The sequence below is a fragment of the Drosophila kikkawai genome, chromosome 3R, assembly GCF_030179895.1.
Source record: "Drosophila kikkawai strain 14028-0561.14 chromosome 3R, DkikHiC1v2, whole genome shotgun sequence".
NCBI lineage: Eukaryota > Metazoa > Arthropoda > Insecta > Diptera > Drosophilidae > Drosophila > Drosophila kikkawai.
The window spans coordinates 7,139,452-7,162,669 of record NC_091731.1 but is presented as its reverse complement, the minus strand read 5'-3'; the positions used below and the strand labels follow the sequence as shown (position 1 = coordinate 7,162,669).

General features: G+C 45.7%; 1 long non-coding RNA gene across 1 annotated transcript; it reads left to right on the top strand.

The window, feature by feature from the left end:
- The first annotated feature begins 6,147 nt into the window (after positions 1-6,147).
- On the top strand, positions 6,148-7,156 carry LOC138928873 (uncharacterized). Its single transcript, XR_011445277.1, has 3 exons — positions 6,148-6,327; positions 6,380-6,744; positions 6,803-7,156. It is a non-coding gene; the product is annotated as an uncharacterized lncRNA (long non-coding RNA).
- The last annotated feature ends 16,062 nt before the right edge of the window (positions 7,157-23,218 follow it).

Sequence of the window (23,218 nt, the reverse complement as noted above, 5' to 3'; positions counted from 1 at the left end):
ACTGAACTGAACTGATTAATGAAATATAAATTAATGTCACCTCCTAATAATAATAAATAAATATTTAAGAACAAGCTTTTGAATCAAACAACATCCTTACACACCCTAGAATCTGCCGAACCGGGAAAACAGTCGAACAGTCGAACTACGAGCCCCGACCACTATTAATTCGTACGGCAGCTTTTTTACTCGTATAAAATGTTCAGCAAACGATATTGTCCATAATAACGTATACCACATATAAAAATGATTTTGTATAGTACTACTAGCGGACCCGGCGAACTTTATCTCGCCCCAACTTCGACTGATTAAATCAAATTAAATTGAGACGTTCCGTTTCTACTTTGACTTACATGTCGAAACAGTACTGTTGAAACATCATCAATCGATACGCATAAAAATTCATAGAGCTGACCTTATTCCTATCTTCTCCTAAAAATTTTAGGCTAAAATTTGAATTCAAAATTAGTTGAGAATCAAAAAGAAGTGATGACTTTTAAACAAACCTGTCGTTGGATTGACAAATTTTTTTGACTTGAAATCTGTGGAGAGCGATCTGATAAACAATATTTTTTGTTTTGTTATCCGGTGTAAAAATAAATAATGATGACGGCTTTCCCACACGCGAACAGGCTACGTATAGCTGGCCATGTGAAAAATATGGATATTCTAGATTTATCACGCAGACTTCCAACGATTGGCCTTGCGATTTATTGATGGTCATCGCAAATGCCAATCGAACTGGGAACTGAATCGTCTTGAAATGGAATGGAGGATCTGTTGGAATAGGAATTCGTGGGATAAGAACTACCTCTCCTTTAAATTTGCCCTTGCATATGGCGCGGACTTCCAACATAAGTAGCTGGGAGATTGGTCAAACAACCGATGTTGGCCGCGTGTCCTTCAGTAGCGATAGCGTCACGCAAGTGAATGTACTCGTCTGACCGAACTTCGACTGATTAAAACGAATGAAATTGAGACGTTCCGTTTTTACATTGACGTACATGTCGACACAGTACTGTTGAAACAAACGGTGGTATCTTAACAGATGATTGTCAACATCTAGTCGAATCATGAATCGATACGCATCAAAATTCATAGAGTTGACCTTCTTATTCGTTTCTTCTCCTAGAATTTGAATTTAAACTTAGTTGTAGAATCAAAAAGAAGTGATGACTTGTAAACAAACCTGTCGTTGGATTGTCCATCTTTATGTTGAAGTGATACCCATCTTCTCCACGACAGAACATTAACGGATATTGAAGAGCATCATGTGACCGATGAGTCTCATAAACTCGCTGCACTTGGCCATTATCCCGACGGTTAAAAACAATATCGCGTTATTCCACATTCTCGCCAACAATCACCACTGCGTGTTCATTGATAGTGGGAGCGTTAAATTGTCTTGCATGGCTACCAGTGGGTCTTTTGTCAGCGCTGATAATGATTTTGTGTTCGTCATAATGCATTATATCCAATGCAGTTTTGAACAATCTGACCAATTCATTATGCTCATAGAGAAGATTTTGCAATTGTTCGATAATTTCACGTTAAGTTTCAGTAAAAATTGCACAGCGGTGATTTAGTTCAACTGCCGAATCACCAATGAAATAGATCTGAAGGAATTTAAGATCTTTGTTTTGTGGTGATAACAAAGCGCCCGCTCGGTGGTGAATTTGCCCATGAATCTGAATTTTGGAATGCAATTTCGAAAAAATGTCAGTTGTTAATTTTGATAATAAAGAGACGCCATTACCTTATAACTTGGATTGTAGCCTGATTGATGAAAAACCTCGACTCCAAATGACGTAATTCGAAAGCATCCGTTATATTTTTGTGCAAGCTTTAAGAAACTGTTTGATTGGGCTGAATTTCTATATAGTAGCGAATACAATGGCCCTGGTGGATGAGCCAAAACGGGCAATTTAATTTTGCCACCTGCACAGCATAAGCCGGGGGTTTCCAACCGAAACTTCAGTGCATTGCAATCCTAGACAATGAACCAATAACAACGCAAGTAAGATCCTTGTAGGATGTTTCAGGATTGTATGCGAATGCAGCGCGATTCAAGTTTTCATTTGCGGCTCGTCTTTCTCTATTATTATGTCGGGCCTGAGGTGATCTTTGTGGAGCGAGAAGCTGTGCCATTTGGGCACGTATCGATGCATTTATTTCTGTACGTTCCTCTTGCGTCCGACTATTACGGGAATTCTGAATACTTATTGCATTGCGTGAACGCCGTCCAAGTCTTGATCGTCTAACAGCAGGCATTACTTCCAATTGGTAATGCTTCGTTAGCTCGATTTTTTTGTTTAAATATTTTTTTACCGAGTTCATTGATACACAATTTCAACGCAGCTATGATCTTTGTAGGGTGTTTCAGAATTTTACATACAACAGTGTGTCCATCTGTTGAGCCGCTAGCGACTTTTCCGGAAGGACTTCCCAAAATTCTCTTACCTTCTTACCTTCTTCTGACAATTACAAACAACTGAAAAAAATTTGAGCCAAATCGGCCCAGCCGTTCTCTTGTGATGCCATTAGTAACATTTTTTGTCTCCATTTTTATATATATAGATAACTTTATTCTCTTAAGTTTAAAACAAAAAAATTTATTGTACTTCGACAACAACAACAATAATATTTATTTATTTTAATGTGTCATTAAAATGATAATATAAATTTGACCACTATTAATTCGTACGGTGCGTTTAATATTTACTTTTTATACGAAATACTAGGTTGTTTTTATACCCTTGCAGGGTATTATAATTTCAGTCAGAAGTTTGCAACGCAGTGAAGGAGACGTTTCCGACCCTATAAAGTATATATATTCTTGATCAGCATCAACAGCCGAGTCGATCTAGCCATGTCCGTCTGTCCGTCCGGCTGTCCGTTTCTACGCAAACTAGTCCCTCAGTTTTAAAGCTATCTGAATGAAACTTTGCATATAGTCTTCTATATACTCTCACTGCTATATATGTCGGAACGGGCCGGATCGGACGACTATATCGTATAGCTGCCATACAAATGTTCGATAAATTTTTAGAAAAAAAATATAACTTGGGTGTTTTTCAATATTTTTGCATCATTTTTGAGGTATAGCCATTCTATATTATTCCAGAATTTTGGTAAAAATTTTATGAAAATCGGATGACTATATCTTATAGCTGCCATAGAAACGATCAGGAAATTAATAGGAAAAAAAATGATAACTTCGTTGTTTTTAAACGTATTTTCATCAACTCTGAGATATAAGCATTTTTTATTATTTCAGAATTTTGGTATAAATTTCATGAAAATCGGACAACTATATCATATAGCTGCCATAGGAGCGATCGGTAGATGTAGAGAAAATGTAAGGCTGGGAATGTAAAACTGTAACTGTCAAACTGTAAACATAATAAGTATAGGTAAAATGTAATGAAACTCTGTTTTGTGTGTGTTTTAAGCATTTAAATTTATAATATAAATATCAAAACCAATCTGCAAGGGTATTGTTGAGAGCACGGATGATTGGCGTAGAGTTATTAAATGTTCGACAAATTTATATAGCAGTCACTTTATTTATTTCATTAAGTTTTACAGAAAAAATGCGCAGCTTTAAAAAACTTTGTATTTTATCCAAGGCCGGTGCTTTCTCAAGTGGCCAGATACATTTCCAGGAAAAATACCTTTAATTCTTAGAAACTCAATGGTCACACCTTTTATCGCCCAGCTAAAGATTTGGTATCTATTTTATGGCGGTAACATTCCCCCCCCCCCCCCACCTCCATCACCCAGTGGCTCCAGAACTTGTCCGCGAATAGTTGAGTCTGTTGCCAACGCAGCCTTAGATCGGTGTTGTCATCTGCCATGCGCTTATAGCCGCTCGTCGATCCCAGAAGTAAATGATTTCGGGTGAGCGCTTCGTCGTCGCCTGAATCTAAAGAGACAAAGGTTAGTGGTCTAGAATTGATGACATTTTCTGCTTCCATAAGGGCTGTTCGAAGGGTCTCGTCATTGAAGTTATTAGTTGGGCAGATTGATTTCAAAACAGTCTTAACTGATCTGACGAGTCGCTCCCAAGCACCTCCCATATGCGGTGCCGCTGGTGGGTTGAAGTGCCATTTAATCGCTTCATACTTTATAGTGATTTCGTCAAGATCAATCTTTTTGAGTTCTTCTTTTACCATCTTCTCAGTTGCTTTAAAGTTGGTTCCGTTGTCGGAGAAGATTTCTTTTGGAGTCCCGCGACGTGTCATAAAATTTCGAAGACACATTATATACGAGTTTACATCAAGTTCTTCTACTTAGTTCCACTTCTATATGTACGGCTCTCAGTGTCAGGCATGATGTGCATCAAGTTAGCAGGGCAACTTTGGATTTTCAAAATTCTGATTATACCATAATTTGCCGTTAATTATCCGTTAATTATTCGTGAAAGAAAAAAATTTGCCGTTCAATTTTTTATCCTGCTAACTTGATATCAAGTTAGCAGGGCAACTCCTGCAAACTTGAACATTTCCAAATTTTTTTTTCTCATAATTTGCCGTTAATTACCCGTTAATTACTCGTGAAAGAATAAAATTTGTTGCTCAAGTTTTTATTATTATTTTTTAAAAACATAAAGTTGCCCTGCTAAGTTGATATCAAGTTAGCAGGACAACTTCTAAAATCCTTCACATTTCCAAAATCTTTTTTTGCCAGAATTTGCCGTTTATTATTCGTTAATTATTCGTGAAAGAACTAAATTTGTTGCTCCATTTTTAATTTTTTTTTTTTTTTTTTTTTAAAAACGCAAAGTTGCCTTCTAAATTGATATCAAGTTAGCAGGACAACTCCTGAAATCCTTAACATTTCCAAAAAATTTTTTTGCCAGAATTTTCTGTTAATTATTCGTTAATTATTCGTGAAAGAATTAAATTTGTAGCATATTTTTTTATATTTATTTTTATTTTTTAAAAACATGAACTTGCCCTGCTAAGTTGATATCAAGTTAGCAGGACAACTCCTGAAATCCTTAACATTTCAAAAATCTTTTTTTGCAAGAAATTGCCCTTAATTATTCGTTAATTATTCGTGAAAGAACTAAATTTGTTGCTCGTCTCTTTCAGTTTTCATTTTAATAAAATGATTTACTTTGTAAATATTTACAAATCGGCTTCGTTTTATTAAGAAGAGTGGCAACGCCAAATTAGTTGGAAAGTGACGCGTGTGTATGGCCATGCATGTGTTAGTGTTAAGCCTAGTACTCTGACGAGAAAAAACCGCTGTATAAATTTAGACAGCGGCCAAACTCCATATAAAAAAAACGGTGTCGAAAAAAGAAGAAGAAGAACTTTTAGACACCTCGTTTTTTTCGGTACTCTGACGACGAAAATGAAGCCTGCGAAAATTGAATGGCGTTGCCAGATCAAGATAGTAAACAGCTGATATCGCGCTGTCTAAATAATTCATTTGATTTATTTAGACACCCCTAATGGAGGGAAAGTTGAAGGAAAAAGGTGGAATTGATAGGGGCTGTCAAGGGGAAGCCCATAATATGGAATTTAACCCACAAAGGACATTTTAATGCCATATTTATTAATATTTTTAATATTTTTTTTTAAATATTTGTTTACAAACAGTTGTCCAGTGTGACCAAGGAAAATCCTTAAACGCCATAAAAAGTACATTTTCATGGAATTTCCTTAATTTTTTTGGTCACACTAGCTCGGTAGCGAAATAAACAGCGATTCCGCTGTCTAATTTAGACAGCGGGTTTTTCTCGTCAGAGTACTAGGCTTTAGACTGCGTGCAGGCGGCTGGACATTTTAATTCAAACTATAAAAATTAAGAATAGGAATGTTAACGCAGACGTTATAATTAAAATGTCCAGCCGCCTGCATGCAGTCTAACACTAACACATGCATGGCCATACACACGCGTCACTTTCCAACTAATTTGGCCTTGCCACTCTTCTTAATAAAACGAAGCCGATTTGTAAATATTTACAAAGTAAATCATTTTATTAAAATATGTTACGGAACTGCATATTCCCTGGGCAATGCCGGACTAGCTCAGTGGATGCCCAGGGGGGGTAGGAACCTATGCCCGCAGTCCGCACAACAAAACACCGATTAATCGGACGTCTCAACAAAACTCCTCACTAACAGATAACACATCTCTAACAAACAAAAGTAAACAAACCAAAAATTGACGACTTTTGCGGAATGGTGGCATAGATGGAGTCGCCACGACGCTCCCGCCCAACCTGTGGTGCCTCCGGTGTGTCTAGGGGCACCACCCATCTCCGGCGGACCGGAGTCTAATTCAGGCGGCTCGACGGCCGGCCCATCTCCCCAGGTAAATACTTTTTACTCAAAGTTCATCGTGTTTAATACTTTATAAATTCAAGGTATTTAAGGCTAACATTTGCAGAGTACATATTTGTAACCCAGGTAACACCTCACTTGCTCCCGGCGAGAGCGTGGCCTCAGCCAGGGATGCGCTCGCGCCAAGGCTGCCAAGCAAATGTTTCCGGATATCGCGGAGGAGAAGCGGCGCTCCGCCAACACACAACAGGCCACAACCTGGCCAAAAGAATTTGCTACTTCCAACCTGATATCCCTACTGGAGCTCCAAGAGAAATAAAAGGGGAGAGGGTTCTACTTCGATTTTGGTCCAGCTTCTTCACCCCGAATCGGCCCTATTGCAGCCTTGTGTTGCACAAATCCCGGACCCAGGGACTACGACAACGCAGAGGACAAATTACGGCGATACGTGAGTTTACAAAAAAAAAAAAAATACATCAAACACTAATTAATTAATTATATCTTAGCAACTAGAAGGCACTATTGGCGACCCGCAAATGGCTTCGGTGGCCTGAGTGGCCAGAAATCGTGACGACTGTTGGCGACGGCTAGCCCGAGGGAAGTAGGGCCAGTAGGACGCAGCCACGGCCACGTCGTTTCGGAGAAGAGGCAGAGCCAATGGATGTCCCCAAATATGGGTACGAAAAACCTGCCGGTTCCAGACGGCGCTTCACGGAACGGACTCACCGGTTGGCTTGATGATGGCTCGGTTTCCGGCTGCTAATAGGTTCGTTGGAACCCTTTTTCCTCTCTCTTCTTCCGTATATATTCTTCCCAGAACGTCGGCGGCGGGTAAGCTTCTACATGTAACTCCACAATTTTTCAATAAAAAATCGCCGTGGCCAGCGATTGATTCACTGCCACGCTGAAAATAAACGTTTATTAAATAAAACGTTTTTAAATCTTTGCACTTTCACCCACGTTCTTCAGGTAATTCCTAGCCGCCCAGGAGATTAGCTGCTTTAACTTCGACTTTCCGTTGCTACTGCCGGCTTCCATGTTGCCTATCCCTCCCTATATAGGCTTCGCCTGTCACCCGAGTTCGCACCTAGGAACCGTTCTTTTTTCGGTGCAACGGCCGAGACCAAGGGTAAAAACCCTTTCTCTTAATTCCCTTAACCTAATCCCGTTTCCTATCCCGGTTCGCTCTTTTGAATCCCTGCCCCCCCTGGTCCTAAAGATCCTACCTCTATCGATCTATCGATAGTCCTCCAGCCCATTCCGATTGAAAATGCAACACCACCCAAGGATTTGGAGAGATGCTACTGGATCACGGCGGCTCGACAGGATCATTGGGAGCATTTGGATATTGTTCCCGTGCAGTTCCGTCAGGTGCCCAACGCGGGGCCCACGCCTTACGGGAAGTATCAGCTGTTGTAGGCTCCTTTCCGTCCTTGTATACTTTGTGTTCTTTGTTCCCTTCCAGGTTAGATGCGGATGTCCTTGGCGTGATAGATGCCCAAACTTCGGCCCTGCAGATCCTCCAGCTCGTACGCATTATTGCCTACGGCCTTCACCACTCTGGCCTTTAAAAACTTTTTGGCAAACTTTGCATTAAATTGCTTTCCGAAGTCGCTGAGGACAAAGTTCCGGCGATACACTTCTTGTCCCGGCTTCGCGGTGAAGACTCTGGCCCTCTGGTCGTATCTCTGGCGACTGTGGTCATATGCGGTCTCCAGACTCTTGCGCACCTTCTCCTGTACCAACCGGAGCTTGTCAGCCGTCGGCATTCCGGCCATTTCATGGTCACACATCGACTGCAGCTTCCTTGCCAGTCTGTAGCTGGACCCATGCAGGAACATGTGATGCCCGAACACTGTGAAAAACGGCGCCTCGCCTGTCGCTGCATGGACTGCATTCCTGATGGCCACCTCAATCTCCGGAAGGTATGCATCCCACTCCCGATGGTCACTCTCCAGGAACCCTCGGATCGCTGCCAGGACACTCCGGTTGACCCGTTCCGCTGCGTTGCTCTGTGGGGAGTAAATCGGGGTCTTCAGATGCCGGATCCCGAAGCTCTCCATCGCCTCCTCGAAGATCTTCGAGGTGAACTGCCGACCGTTATCAGAGTGCACCACCTCCGGCACTCCAAACTTGTAGAAGACCTCCGTAATGAGGAAATCTACTACGTTCGAAGCGGTTGCGTCTCTCATCGCCTTGAGGAATGTGTATTTGGAGAAGTGGTCCACTACGATGAAGATCCAGGCGTGTCCCTTCTTCGACCTCGGATATTTGCCAAGGAAGTCGACGTACAGCTTCTGGAAAGGCCGCTCCGTCTGTACCCGCTCTCCGATCCCCACCATCATCCGGTGATTCGGGGCCTTCGACTCCTTACAAATCGGACATTTCGGACGAACTCGCGGATCTGCAACACCATCCCAGGCCAGTAGAACTGCCTCCGCAGGATCTCCAGAGTCTTCCCCATTCCGCCGTGAGCTGCCTTGGGATCCGTATGGGCTCGCTCAACCAGGCTGTGGGTCAGACTCTGTGGTACCCAAAGTTTCCATGCGGATCCTTCCACTTCGTCATCCAGCGTTGCCGGGGAGACTCGCTTGAAGATGAGACCGTCTTCGATCCTAAGATCCGGTAAGTTATCCGCATTCTTCTCCACTTCACGGACTAACTCCTGGTACTCATCCCCAGCAAACTCGGTGGTCTCGAAACCCAGCAACTCTGTCGGATCGACGGCGATCTCCTCCACGCATCGCGAAAGCGTGTCTGCCACCACGTTCTCGCTGCCCTTCCGGTGCTCGATGTTGAAGTTGAATCCCTGGAGCTGCAGAGACCACCTGGCCAGGCGTCCTGAGAGATCCTTCATGGACATCAACCACTTTAAGCTGGCATGATCCGTGATGCAGGTGAATGGCATCCCCTCCACGTACGGCCGAAACTTCCGGATCGCCAGGAGCGCTGCCAGGCACTCTTTCTCGGTGACGGTGTAATTCACCTGGTGCTTGTTCATCTTCGCCGAGAAGAAGGCTATCGGCTGCTCCTGGTTGTCCACATCCTTCTGGAACAGAACCGCTCCAACCCCGATGTGAGAAGCGTCGCACTGGATGAAAAAGTGCCGCTTGAAGTCGGCGTGGACTAGTACCGGCGCTGTCGTTAGAGCCATCTTCAGGGCTTCGACCGCCAGCTGCGCCTCCGGACTCAGAGAAAACTTAGTGGTCCCGGTTTTCTTGAGCGCCTCGGTGAGCGGTGCTGCCAGCGTTGCGAAGTTCCTGACGAAGCGCCGATACCAGCCAGCCGTGCCCAAAAATGCTCGCACCTCCTTCATCGTCCTCGGCTCTGGCATCCTACGGATCGCAGCCACCCTTCCTGGATCCATCCGCAGACGACCTCCACCTACGATGAAGCCTCGGTAAGTCAACGACTTGAAACAAAATTTCGATTTGCTAAGCCCAATCGTCAATCCTGCTTCTCTTAGGCATTCGGCGACTCGTCGTAGGTACCGGAAGTGCGTCTCGATGTCCGGTGCCAGGATGAGCAGATCGTCTAAGTAGACGAAGACGTTGGACCGGATTTCTGCTGGGATTACTCGGTCCATGAGTCTCACCAGCCGCTGCGCCGCATTGCAGAGTCCGAACGGCATCACTCGGAACTGATACAGGGGCCGACCAGGAACCGTGAACGCTGTCAACTCCTTGCTCTTCTCGTCCAGTTCGATCTGCCAAAACGCGAATTTTAAATCCACGCTGGAGATGTAGTGCGTCTGATCGATTCTGGACAGGATTCCATCGATACTAGGCAAGGGGTAAGCATCCTTGACGGTCACTTCGTTCAGCTTCCTGGCATCCAAACAGAACCTGTCCTTTCCAGGCTTCGACACCACCGTCGTCCGGTTACTCCACGGGCTCATGCTCTCCTCGATGACTCCCAGCGCCAGCATCTTGTCGACCTCGTCCTCGACCACCTTCTGCTTCGCCGGAGACATCGGATAGGGCCGATCCTTAAAAACCTTCGCGCCTTCCACCAGCTCTATAGAATGCTTCTCCAGGCTCGTGGTTCCCAAGCCATCCTTTTCAAAGGTGAGGAACATCAGCTTGATCTCCTCCTGCTTCCGTTACTCCGCCTCGGATAGAGACCAGGATTCGGGATCTACCTTCTCTTCGTCGTCGTCTTCTTGGTCGGCGTAGTGTTCCATTTCCCTGGCGTGGATTTCTTCGGCCTTCATCACGCTGTTTGTCGGTACTTCTCCCACTACGGCCGGAGCCAAGCCAAACGCTCGCCAAAAGTCGACTCCGAGATATGCCGGCTGCTCAAGGTAAGGGCAAAGATAGAAAAGAATACTCTCTACCCTCCCTTTGTATTCCACAGGTAGCTTCAATCGCCCGATGATCGAACGATCCTCGCCTGCAGCCGTACGCACCACCGAGAAATATCTCTGTACAGGCACACCCAACGCCTCCACCAGTTCCCTACCGCCTTTGCCGAGCAGACTGACACTCGCTCCGGTGTCCAATAGACCCGTCAGCTGCTGGCCTAAAATGTTTATCGCGGCGAAGGGCCTGGAATCGTGGATGCCGCCCCGCTGTACTGCTGCGACGACTTCCCTTCGCTTGTCCCTACGCTTCCGAAACCGATCTCTGGCCTTCCGTACCGTTCGGGATACCTGGCGCATTCCGCACAGCTGGTGCTGTTTAAAAATTCTATTCCTAGTTTCTATATATCTTCGCATGCGCTCCTCATATGGTAAGTACCTTAACATATTTTTATTATGATGATTAGTATTTATCTCCTTCCTTGCACGCTCCCCTACATCGCGGGTTTCCGTCCTGGGCGAGTTCCTCCCGCTCTCGCATCGCCCAGCCGACCGTTTCCCGCACAATTCGGGCATTTTGGGGCAACCGTGTCGGCCTTTCCACAGCGGAAGCAGAACACTTTCCGCAGCTCCTGCTCACAATCCCGGAAGCCGTGGTCCAACGCTCCGCAGTTCCAACATCCCGCTCGGAATGGATTCCGTGGCCTCTCCCGGACTTCCTCGACCTCAGGCGGGTGCTCCTCCTCATCTGGTTCCGGTCCCGCCACCTCGCTGACCCTGTTCCGCTCTCCTGCCGGATAGCGCGTCGCTGGAAGGAATGGTGTGCGGCTCCTGCGTCCAAAACTGCGCTCGACCTCGACGGCCTCCTGCCGCAACTCATCAACGGTGAGCAACTCCATCGCATAGATAAAACACGCGATTCCCTCTCGCAAACCCTTCTTCATAACCTTTACCAAGTGCCGCTCTGGCATTGGCTTTTTCAGGCGAGAAGCAAGGGTCTGCATGGCGTGCTTGTAATCGTCTACGCCCTCTCCTGGCTGCTGCTCCCGTTGCAAAAGGAGGTGCATCCTTTGGTGCTCCGTCTCGTGGCTCTGGAACCTGTCAAGCAGCGCTCGACGCAACTGGCTCCAATGGTCCAGTCTATGCTGCTGGACGTGGATCCAATACCACTCCAACGCCCGTCCCGATAGCAACGTGTGGAAGTTTCGCAGAACTTCAGCCCACGGACAACGAGTTTGGCGTTGGAGGTACTCCAGGCGGAATAGGAACCCCTCGACGTGGTTCCTCTCGTCTTCGCCGCTGAACGAGATGTTCCAGCGCTCCACCCTGGTGTACTGCGCGCTGCTTCCCGTTACGTCCCAGTTGGCGTACGCCCGCTCATCTTGGAACTCGCCCGCGCGGCGATCCTCCACTCGCCAATTCCGACGTCCGCCCTCGTCCCGACGGATCTCCTCGACTTCGGTGGACCACCCTGGGCTGCTGCAGACTGTCTCGTCCGGGTGCGGTGCTTTCCTGGGCGGCTTCGGTGGAACACGCGGAGGTGTCCTTGCCGCTTGCCCACTGACCGTCTGGTGGCTCCGCGGTATGGCTCCACGAGCGCCTTGGGGTCCCTCCGTCGGTCGTCCCATAGGAAAAGGCTGCTGTGGCCGTCCCTCTGGACAAGGCTGCTGTGGCCGTCCCTCTGGACAAGGCTGCTGTGGCCGTCCCTCTGGCAGAGGCTGCTGTTGCTGCTGGGCTGGCATCCGCTGCGGCTCCTGATGGTGAGTACCTACCGGTCTCAACACCTGATTCATCAGATTCATCATCTCCAGGAAGCCCGCCCGCAGCTCGTCCCGCAAACCTTGGCCGATTCCCGCCTCCTGGGACTTGCGGTACGTCTCGGCTGCCTGCGCCAGGGCGAGGTTCACCGCCGACGTGATCGTTGAGTCCACAGGAGGACTCTGGAAGCGTACCTCCTTCGGGGGGAATTTCCGCCTCCAACAGCTTGTCAGCTGCTGCCCCGATCGCTTCAAACTCCAGCGACTTGAGCTGCTTCGGCTCCTCTGGCTGCTCCTCTGCCCGTCGTCGCAGTGGAGTCCTCACCAACCCGGTTGAGAACCGCGGCGGCGCGTACCCAGCAGCACCTTCCGCGTCCGTGGACCACATTTCTTCTTCCTGGGCTGAAGGACCCTTCGATCTAAGGTCGTACCTGTCCTGCCTTTCCTCTGCCATTTTATTATTAACTCCTAATTCTGAAACACCTAACAAATTTTTAACAACAACTACCCAAATCTCTAAACAAGCACCTAACACTGAATAAATAAATATATATGGTAATAATTAAATAAATAATAATAATAATGATATAAATAAATAAATAAAGCCAGATGAATAAATAAATAAATAACAACGAATAAATAAATAAATCCACAAATAAATAAATAAATAACCAAAAATAAATAAATAAATAACCACAAATAAATAAATAAATAACAGGAAGCAAAAATAAATAATTCAATAAATATTTAACTTTCCATATATATAAATTATTACCCAGTCAACTAACTTTTCTTTACTTCTTACTTCTTAGGGGAGATGGAGCCGATCAACCGCCGGTGGACTCCGTGCCAGATTTCCTGCGTCTTACATTCCTTCCGGTCGTCTCTACTCCGGCCGCTCGTCAACTGGACTAACTTTCAGCTGTGCTGAAAGTCGCCAGTTAAGGACTTCGGCCTTCGCAGCATCCCGTAGGATTTTCCTTGGCGAACGCGGCTTGAGGTTCACCCTGTGGCGTGGTCGTGCAACGCGCAGTGTATCCTGCGGGTCACGACACCCACCTCCAAGACGATCCCAAAAGCCACCCTCACCAGGAAAACCCAAGGATCCGCACAAAATTACGTTAACAAACGAAAACTACTCGACTTTACGTTAATAAACAAAAAATTTAACATGTATCCCTATCAATTATATCACAGCTTTTAATTTATCACAGTGTATACGTGCTTCCTGCACGGGTCTGTGCCCGAGGGATGCAAATCCGGCGTCCTACGCCCGGATGCCACCACCTTTGCACAGCAAAACAGCTGTGAGCTGTGACTTGGAGCAATTGTCCGCTCTCCTGCGGCACAAGCCTCCCGTCTAGACAAAAACCAAAAGGAAACGATAAACAAAAAAAATGCCTCCGCCTGGACCACCAGTCTCCATGTCCCAGGTGCAATTGCAGGCCGTAATATAGGCCTCGCAAGCCACCGTTTGTGGAGGCTGGATAGTCCAGGACGTGACTGGACAAGACGTCCTCATCCCGATGATATATATATTTTTTTTTTTAATTTGGGCGCCATATTGTTACGGAACTGCATATTCCCTGGGCAATGCCGGACTAGCTCAGTGGATGCCCAGGGGGGTAGGAACCTATGCCCGCAGTCCGCACAACAAAACACCGATTAATCGGACGTCTCAACAAAACTCCTCACTAACAGATAACACATCTCTAACAAACAAAAGTAAACAAACCAAAAATTGACGACTTTTGCGGAATGGTGGCATAGATGGAGTCGCCACGACGCTCCCGCCCAACCTGTGGTGCCTCCGGTGTGTCTAGGGGCACCACCCATCTCCGGCGAACCGGAGTCTAATCCAGGCGGCTCGACGGCCGGCCCATCTCCCCAGGTAAATACTTTTTACTCAAAGTTCATCGTGTTTAATACTTTATAAATTCAAGGTATTTAAGGCTAACATTTGCAGAGTACATATTTGTAACCCAGGTAACACCTCACTTGCTCCCGGCGAGAGCGTGGCCTCAGCCAGGGATGCGCTCGCGCCAAGGCTGCCAAGCAAATGTTTCCGGATATCGCGGAGGAGAAGCGGCGCTCCGCCAACACACAACAGGCCACAACCTGGCCAAAAGAATTTGCTACTTCCAACCTGATATCCCTACTGGAGCTCCAAGAAAAATAAAAGGGGAGAGGGTTCTACTTCGATTTTGGTCCAGCTTCTTCACCCCGAATCGGCCCTATTGCAGCCTTGTGTTGCACAAATCCCGGACCCAGGGACTACGACAACGCAGAGGACAAATTACGGCGATACGTGAGTTTACAAAAAAAAAAAAATACATCAAACACTAATTAATTAATTATATCTTAGCAACTAGAAGGCACTATTGGCGACCCGCAAATGGCTTCGGTGGCCTGAGTGGCCAGAAATCGTGACGACTGTTGGCGACGGCTAGCCCGAGGGAAGTAGGGCCAGTAGGACGCAGCCACGGCCACGTCGTTTCGGAGAAGAGGCAGAGCCAATGGATGTCCCCAAATATGGGTACGAAAAACCTGCCGGTTCCAGACGGCGCTTCACGGAACGGACTCACCGGTTGGCTTGATGATGGCTCGGTTTCCGGCTGCTAATAGGTTCGTTGGAACCCTTTTTCCTCTCTCTTCTTCCGTATATATTCTTCCCAGAACGTCGGCGGCGGGTAAGCTTCTACATGTAACTCCACAATTTTTCAATAAAAAATCGCCGTGGCCAGCGATTGATTCACTGCCACGCTGAAAATAAACGTTTATTAAATAAAACGTTTTTAAATCTTTGCACTTTCACCCACGTTCTTCAGGTAATTCCTAGCCGCCCAGGAGATTAGCTGCTTTAACTTCGACTTTCCGTTGCTACTGCCGGCTTCCATGTTGCCTATCCCTCCCTATATAGGCTTCGCCTGTCACCCGAGTTCGCACCTAGGAACCGTTCTTTTTTCGGTGCAACGGCCGAGACCAAGGGTAAAAACCCTTTCTCTTAATTCCCTTAACCTAATCCCGTTTCCTATTCCCGGTTCGCTCTTTTGAATCCCTGCCCCCCCTGGTCCTAAAGATCCTACCTCTATCGATCTATCGATAGTCCTCCAGCCCATTCCGATTGAAAATGCAACAAATAAAAACTGAAAGAGACGAGTAACAAATTTAGTTCTTTCACGAATAATTAACGAATAATAAACGGCAAATTCTGGCAAAAAAAGATTTTGGAAATGTGAAGGATTTTAGAAGTTGTCCTGCTAACTTGATATCAACTTAGCAGGGCAACTTTATGTTTTTAAAAAATAATAATAAAAACTTGAGCAACAAATTTTATTCTTTCACGAATAATTAACGGATAATTAACGGCAAATTATGAGAAAAAAAAAATTTGGAAATGTTCAAGTTTGCAGGAGTTGCCCTGCTAACTTGATATCAAGTTAGCAGGACATCAAAAAAAAGGATAAAAAATTGAACGGCAAATTTTTTTCTTTCACGAATAATTAACGGATAATTAACGGCAAATTATGGTATAATCAAAATTTTGAAAATCCAAAGTTGCCCTGCTAACTTGATGCACATGTCAGGCATGTAAAGAGGACTCCCCATCGTTTTTCCTTGTGTCTGCCGACGTTAACTAGTATGGGACCAAAGTAGTCAACTCCTGTGTATGTAAAGGGTCTCTCGAAGGAGGCTTGTCGGGCGGCTGGTATTGCAGCCATTTTAGGTACTTCGGGCCTGGATGTGACGATTTTGCATTTTTGACAGGCCTTCCGAACTGTTTTATACAGCACTCGTAGACGAGGTATGTAGAAGTCGTTTCTTATGGTATTTATTGTCGATTCGTGCATTATATGATGTGATTTTTCATGGAAATCTTTCGTGATCAAAAATGCAATTCGAGACCTCTTTGGCAGAACGATAGCATCGTCAGGATTTATGTTATATTTTCTTCCCTGAACACGTAGCACGCCTTCCTCATCCAAGTAGACATTCAGAGCAATCAAAGGACTTGATTTGTTCACGGCCGTGTTATTTTTGAGAGCAGTGATTTCGGCATAGTATGTCCTAGATTGTGCCTGTTTATATATCCACGACTTCGCTTTGCTTATGATTTCGGGGTCTAAAGTTTTTTGCAGTGGATTTCCAAGACATTTAGCGCGTATTCTTTTAATGTATAGCATGAAGGTTGCCACGGCTCTATACAGGCGTCTCCAATCAGAAAAGTATTCCTCTGCAAAATCAAAATGCTTTAGTTGGTTTATAATGAAGACATGCTTACGTAGCTCCGTCGGTTCGCCACTTTCGAGAGTAATGTCTTGTTCTGGCCATTCGTTTTCTGGCTTGGCTAGGAACTGGGGACCTTTTAACCAGCGATTAGCGTTAGGAGATTTGATAAACTTTGTGGCTGAGTCTGCAACATTTTCCTTGGTCGGAATCCAGCGCCATTGAGCTCGACTTGTGTGATCTATTATCTCCCCAACTCTATGCGTGACAAAGGATTGAAATTTTCGAGGGTCCATATCCAGCCACTGCAGTACTGTTTTTGAGTCTGACCAGTATGTTCTTGAGTTAATGTTGAGCCTTCTAATATTAATAACTTTTTTGACTAAGTTCACTCCCATTACTGCTGCCAGGAGTTCCATGCGTGGTATTGAGACTGGCTTTAGCGGGGCAACCTTACATTTAGCTGCTACTATGACTGTGTCGATATCGGCTCCCTGCTTGATACGAAGATACGCAACTGCTGCGTAGGCGTACTCGCTCGCATCTACAAATATGTGCAAATCAATCTGGTCAGCATTCGGCAGCAGAGTTGAGTAGAAGCGAGGAAATTCCAATTTAGCAGCTTGAAGAAGGACAGTTTTCCATTGTCGCCATGATCCGAGTAAAGTGTCGGGTAATTCCTCGTCCCAGTCTATGCCTGCACGCCATACTTTCTGCAGTAGCATTTTAAGACCGATTGTGTAACATGATAGCAGGCCCAAAGGATCGAAAATGAACATCAGAACATGTAGGGCTTCACGTTTTGTTGGTACAGTTTCTCCGTTTAGTACGTCTCTTTTAAGTCTCGCAAATCTGAAAGTATACTTAAAAACGTCGTTCGAGGGTTCCCAATACATACCGAGAACCTTCTCGGGGTCACCAAGCTCTTTGGGGTTCTGCTCGTCTATTTGGCGCTCTCCAAAATGCTTTAGGATGGCGGTAGAGTTTGAGATCCAATTTCTAATAGTGAAGCCTCCCTCAGCATGGATGTCACTTTTGTGGTTACTGCGATCGCCTCAGAGTCGTCGGTGTAGCTGTTTATGAGATCGTCCACATAATGAGCCTCTGTTATGGACTCGAAGGCTCGGGGACACTGATCTTTGAACTCCTGTGCGTTTTTGTCACGTACATAATGAGCAATGCAGGGCGCGCAGGAGATACCAAATGTCATTGCACGCATGACGAATATACGTGGAGTTTTGTTATCCTTATGAAGCCACAAAAATCGTTGAACATGCATGTCGCTCTGCTGGATGATAATTTGGTGGAACATCTCAGCGATGTCCGCGCACACGCCTATACGGCCCACTCTGAATGCCATTAGGACGTCGCGACGTAAATGCTTCTCCAAACGTGATTGCGGTGTTGATAATTGCCAATCGAAGCACCACCCTCTTCTCCATAAAGACGCACCTAGGCCCGAACTCGTCAGTGCTCATCATAAGGAAGCAGACTTCGAAGAACAATACTTTCGAATTTTGCCAGTGACTCTGTATGGAAACGGAGTAAGGATCAACACGTATGCGTTCCTGGATGAGGGCTCATCTGTGACATTAATCGACGAAGGAATTCTAAAACACCTCAAAGTTTACACATCGCCCGAACCACTCTGTTTGCAGTGGACCAGCAACACCACCCGTACAGAGGAAACGTCTTTCAGGAAATTTAACAAGGATTCAGAATCTGCAATAAAATCAATTTTAAGATTTTTTTTGTAGAAGTTATGAGCATTTAAAGTTGAACTTTGTTTCGTTTTTTGCATCATACAAAAAAAAATGTGTAAATTGGTCGAGTTTCAGGTAATATTACAAAAAAACCATAAAACCAATGGTCATGGTTTTTACTTTAAATGATAGATACATTCATAAACTATTAAAGAACCTAAAAAAAACGACACTTTGATTTGGGCTTCTACAGGTAAATCGCTACCTGCCAGGTGTCCATTTTTTTCACCTTTTTCTGCCTAAAGTAGTCTATATCTTCTGACGCCAATGAAAACCACTGACTACACTATGTCTACAAGTTACGTGGATCTTTCCTGGACCAGAATTAACTTTCATCGGCTGCGTCGAGCTGCGTCTGCGGAAATGCAACGCAAAAAACCAAAACAAAATATACCAAAATACCGACACAATTTCATACATTTCAAGAAATATACTAACTGTAGCGCGTGGCGGTTACACTTCGAATTAAAAAAAAAATTTTTTTTCAGTTTTCAAATTATTTTTATTTGAGCAAATACATAAAAATAAACATAAACAATTAAATAACAATTTTTGTTTAAAAATTGTTTTCATTGAAAAAAAATTATTTTTTTACTTTGATACCCTTTAAAAAGGCGTATTTGTGGGCGTGGTACTTTATGCAGTACATATATATATTTTACAACAATTACCTGCCCAATGCCGTTTAAATTATTCGATTACCTTATTTGGTTCAAAAGATATGATTTTTGCAACGCTAAATGAGAAAAGGCGCTACTGTGCGTCAGTGCGTCTTCAGGCATCTGTAGCAAGCTTTGGCCTCGCTGATTCTACGCTGTCTCTCCGGAACTGTCAATTTTAGAAACTTCTCGCATTGGGCGGCGTAATGTTCGGTAGAGTTGCACATGACGCATGCGGGGTTTGGTTTGGCGTCTTGTTGCTGATCGTCTTCGGAGTCACTCATTGCTTGGTGCTTTTCTCCGGCAAATGCTTGTGTATGAGTGTTCACGCTCCATGAGTTTTGTCCAGGCATGACTGTGGAGGCGGCTTCTGCTATATGATATATCCAGTCGCTAAATGACTTAACAACAGGGATGGAAGGACTGCGCGGATGCAAGGCCCAACTTAATTTATGTTAAGTGGGCAACTTGTCAACAAGTTCACGCAGAAGCATTGGGTTGTCAAGATGTGCGTACAGGTTGCAAGCCTCCATCGTGGCGCACGCGTTGCGGACCGCCATTGCAAAGTCTATAAGGGACTCTAGTCTGTCTTTGTGTACAGTTATTTTACGAATTTTATCGATCAGACGGTCAAGGATCTGCTCCGGTCGCCCAAAGAAGGTTTTTAGGGTGTTGATTACCTCTGGGACCAGTGCCGGCAGTAAGAGCTTATCTCGTACCAATTCATAAGCCTTTCCTTTTAGAGACTTCTGGAGACGAAGCATGTTTTCTGCGTCCGAAAATCCGGCTACCGAGCTGCTATTCTCGTACATGCTTATGAAGATTGGCCAGTCTGCTGGGTTGCCATTGAAAGTCGGCAGGTCCGCTGGTAGAATTTGCCTTGCTGCTAGTTGAGATGCAGTTGGTCCAAATAATTGGATGGGCCTTTCCTGCATCCCCTGCTGCTGTACCAGTATTACGTATTTCTGCTCGATATATTTTCTTTCAGATTCAGGCGTTTCTTCAAGCATCGCCATCATTAAGTTGTTGGAAGTTTGAGTAAATGATGTCTCCGCCGGCTTATTCGAATTGGGTTCCATTGACAATATGGCGGCATCTTTGTGTGGTGCGGCGTTTTCCAATTCGTTTGGCTGTATAGCGGCGCGCGTCGATGTTGAGGAAGAACGGTCGACATGTATGCACAAGGCGCACGTCCATCGTACACGTGCAATAGAGTCGTCTACTCCAGCGTATGCGAAGTGGTACCATTCCTTGCAAGCGTCGCACTGCACCCAATTTTGGACACCATTTGTTAGGCGGCTCTTATTGCAAGATTTGCATAGCGTTATATCTCTTTCCGGAGCCATTTTCAGTAGTCCGTTTTACTGTGTGTGCCTGGCATGATCTATGTATTTCATCGAGTTCCTACACATATGTATCTACCTAGCCCTTATACACGTATATGGTGTGTATGTTGGCTTATATGTATGTATGCGGGCGTCTCAAAATGAATTTCACAATTGGTTGGCGTCACTTGTAATTGAGGCTAAGTTTTAGCGTTTATAAAGTTTTTTAAAGAAATGTTGAGAGCACGGATGATTGGCGTAGAGTTATTAAATGTTCGACAAATTTATATAGCAGTCACTTTATTTATTTCATTAAGTTTTACAGAAAAAATGCGCAGCTTTAAAAAACTTTGTATTTTATCCAAGGCCGGTGCTTTCTCAAGTGGCCAGATACATTTCCAGGAAAAATACCTTTAATTCTTAGAAACTCAATGGTCACACCTTTTATCGCCCAGCTAAAGATTTGGTATCTATTTTATGGCGGTAACAGGTATACAAACCGGCGTGCCGAAGTTAGCTTCCTTTCTTGTTTAATACTAATATTCGGTAACATCACCCTTGACCTTAACGACACATTTACAACGATTTGGCATTGATTTTAATAAATTTTGGCATTGCTCTCTTGAAATAGAGTCCCAAACCTCTTGGATTTTAAGTTTTAATTAAGACAGGGTTCTTTGAGGTTAATTTTTTTGTTTTCTTTTCATTATTCCCCATATATTCTCGATAGGACTTAGGTCCGGACTATTTGATGGCCAATCTAAGACCTCAATGTTCATATTCTGCAGCCATGATTTGGTTCGTTTGGCAGTATGAGATGATGCTCCATCCTGCTGAAAGGTGTATTCGCCACAGCCAGCTTTGGTATTGATGGCAGAAAGCTTTCTTCTAAGATGTTAACATATTTTTCTGCGTTGACCATCCCATCAATAAAGTGCAGCTGCCCCACTCCTTTGGCAGACATACAACCCCACACCATAATGCTGGCTGGGTACTTAACTGTTCTTTTAAGGCAGTCTTTATGGTAGGCTTCAGTTTTAGTACGGATGACTCTCCTTCGCGCATCGCCGACACTTACATCAAATTTAGCTTCATCGCTAAATATGATAGTGTTCCATTGCCTTTGAGTCCAGGACATCCTTTCCCGTGACCATTGTAAACGCTTTTTCTTTTGACGAAGCGTAAGCAATGGTTTTTTCTTGGCCTAAGAGTAAGTTAATCTATTAAGTATGTAACATAGTCTATCACAGTGCATACCCGCCTGAGGTCGAGGAAGTCCGGGAGAGGCCACGGAATCCATTCCGAGCGGGATGTTGGAACTGCGGAGCGTTGGACCACGGCTTCCGGGATTGTGAGCAGGAGCTGCGGAAAGTGTTCTGCTTCCGCTGTGGAAAGGCCGACACGGTTGCCCCAAAATGCCCGAATTGTGCGGGAAACGGTCGGCTGGGCGATGCGAGAGCGGGAGGAACTCGCCCAGGACGGAAACCCGCGATGTAGGGGAGCGTGCAAGGAAGGAGATAAATACTAATCATCATAATAAAAATATATTAAGGTACTTACCATATGAGGAGCGCATGCGAAGATATATAGAAACTAGGAATAGAATTTTTAAACAGCACCAGCTGTGCGGAATGCGCCAGGTATCCCGAACGGTACGGAAGGCCAGAGATCGGTTTCGGAAGCGTAGGGACAAGCGAAGGGAAGTCGTCGCAGCAGTACAGCGGGGCGGCATCCACGATTCCAGGCCCTTCGCCGCGATAAACATTTTAGGCCAGCAGCTGACGGGTCTATTGGACACCGGAGCGAGTGTCAGTCTGCTCGGCAAAGGCGGTAGGGAACTGGTGGAGGCGTTGGGTGTGCCTGTACAGAGATATTTCTCGGTGGTGCGTACGGCTGCAGGCGAGGATCGTTCGATCATCGGGCGATTGAAGCTACCTGTGGAATACAAAGGGAGGGTAGAGAGTATTCTTTTCTATCTTTGCCCTTACCTTGAGCAGCCGGCATATCTCGGAGTCGACTTTTGGCGAGCGTTTGGCTTGGCTCCGGCCGTAGTGGGAGAAGTACCGACAAACAGCGTGATGAAGGCCGAAGAAATCCACGCCAGGGAAATGGAACACTACGCCGACCAAGAAGACGACGACGAAGAGAAGGTAGATCCCGAATCCTGGTCTCTATCCGAGGCGGAGTCCCGGAAGCTGGAGGAGATCAAGCTGATGTTCCTCACCTTTGAAAAGGATGGCTTGGGAACCACGAGCCTGGAGAAGCATTCTATAGAGCTGGTGGAAGGCGCGAAGGTTTTTAAGGATCGGCCCTATCCGATGTCTCCGGCGAAGCAGAAGGTGGTCGAGGACGAGGTCGACAAGATGCTGGCGCTGGGAGTCATCGAGGAGAGCATGAGCCCGTGGAGTAACCGGACGACGGTGGTGTCGAAGCCTGGAAAGGACAGGTTCTGTTTGGATGCCAGGAAGCTGAACGAAGTGACCGTCAAGGATGCTTACCCCTTGCCTAGTATCGATGGAATCCTGTCCAGAATCGATCAGACGCACTACATCTCCAGCGTGGATTTAAAATTCGCGTTTTGGCAGATCGAACTGGACGAGAAGAGCAAGGAGTTGACAGCGTTCACGGTTCCTGGTCGGCCCCTGTATCAGTTCCGAGTGATGCCGTTCGGACTCTGCAATGCGGCGCAGCGGCTGGTGAGACTCATGGACCGAGTAATCCCAGCAGAAATCCGGTCCAACGTCTTCGTCTACTTAGACGATCTGCTCATCCTGGCACCGGACATCGAGACGCACTTCCGGTACCTACGACGAGTCGCCGAATGCCTAAGAGAAGCAGGATTGACGATTGGGCTTAGCAAATCGAAATTTTGTTTCAAGTCGTTGACTTAC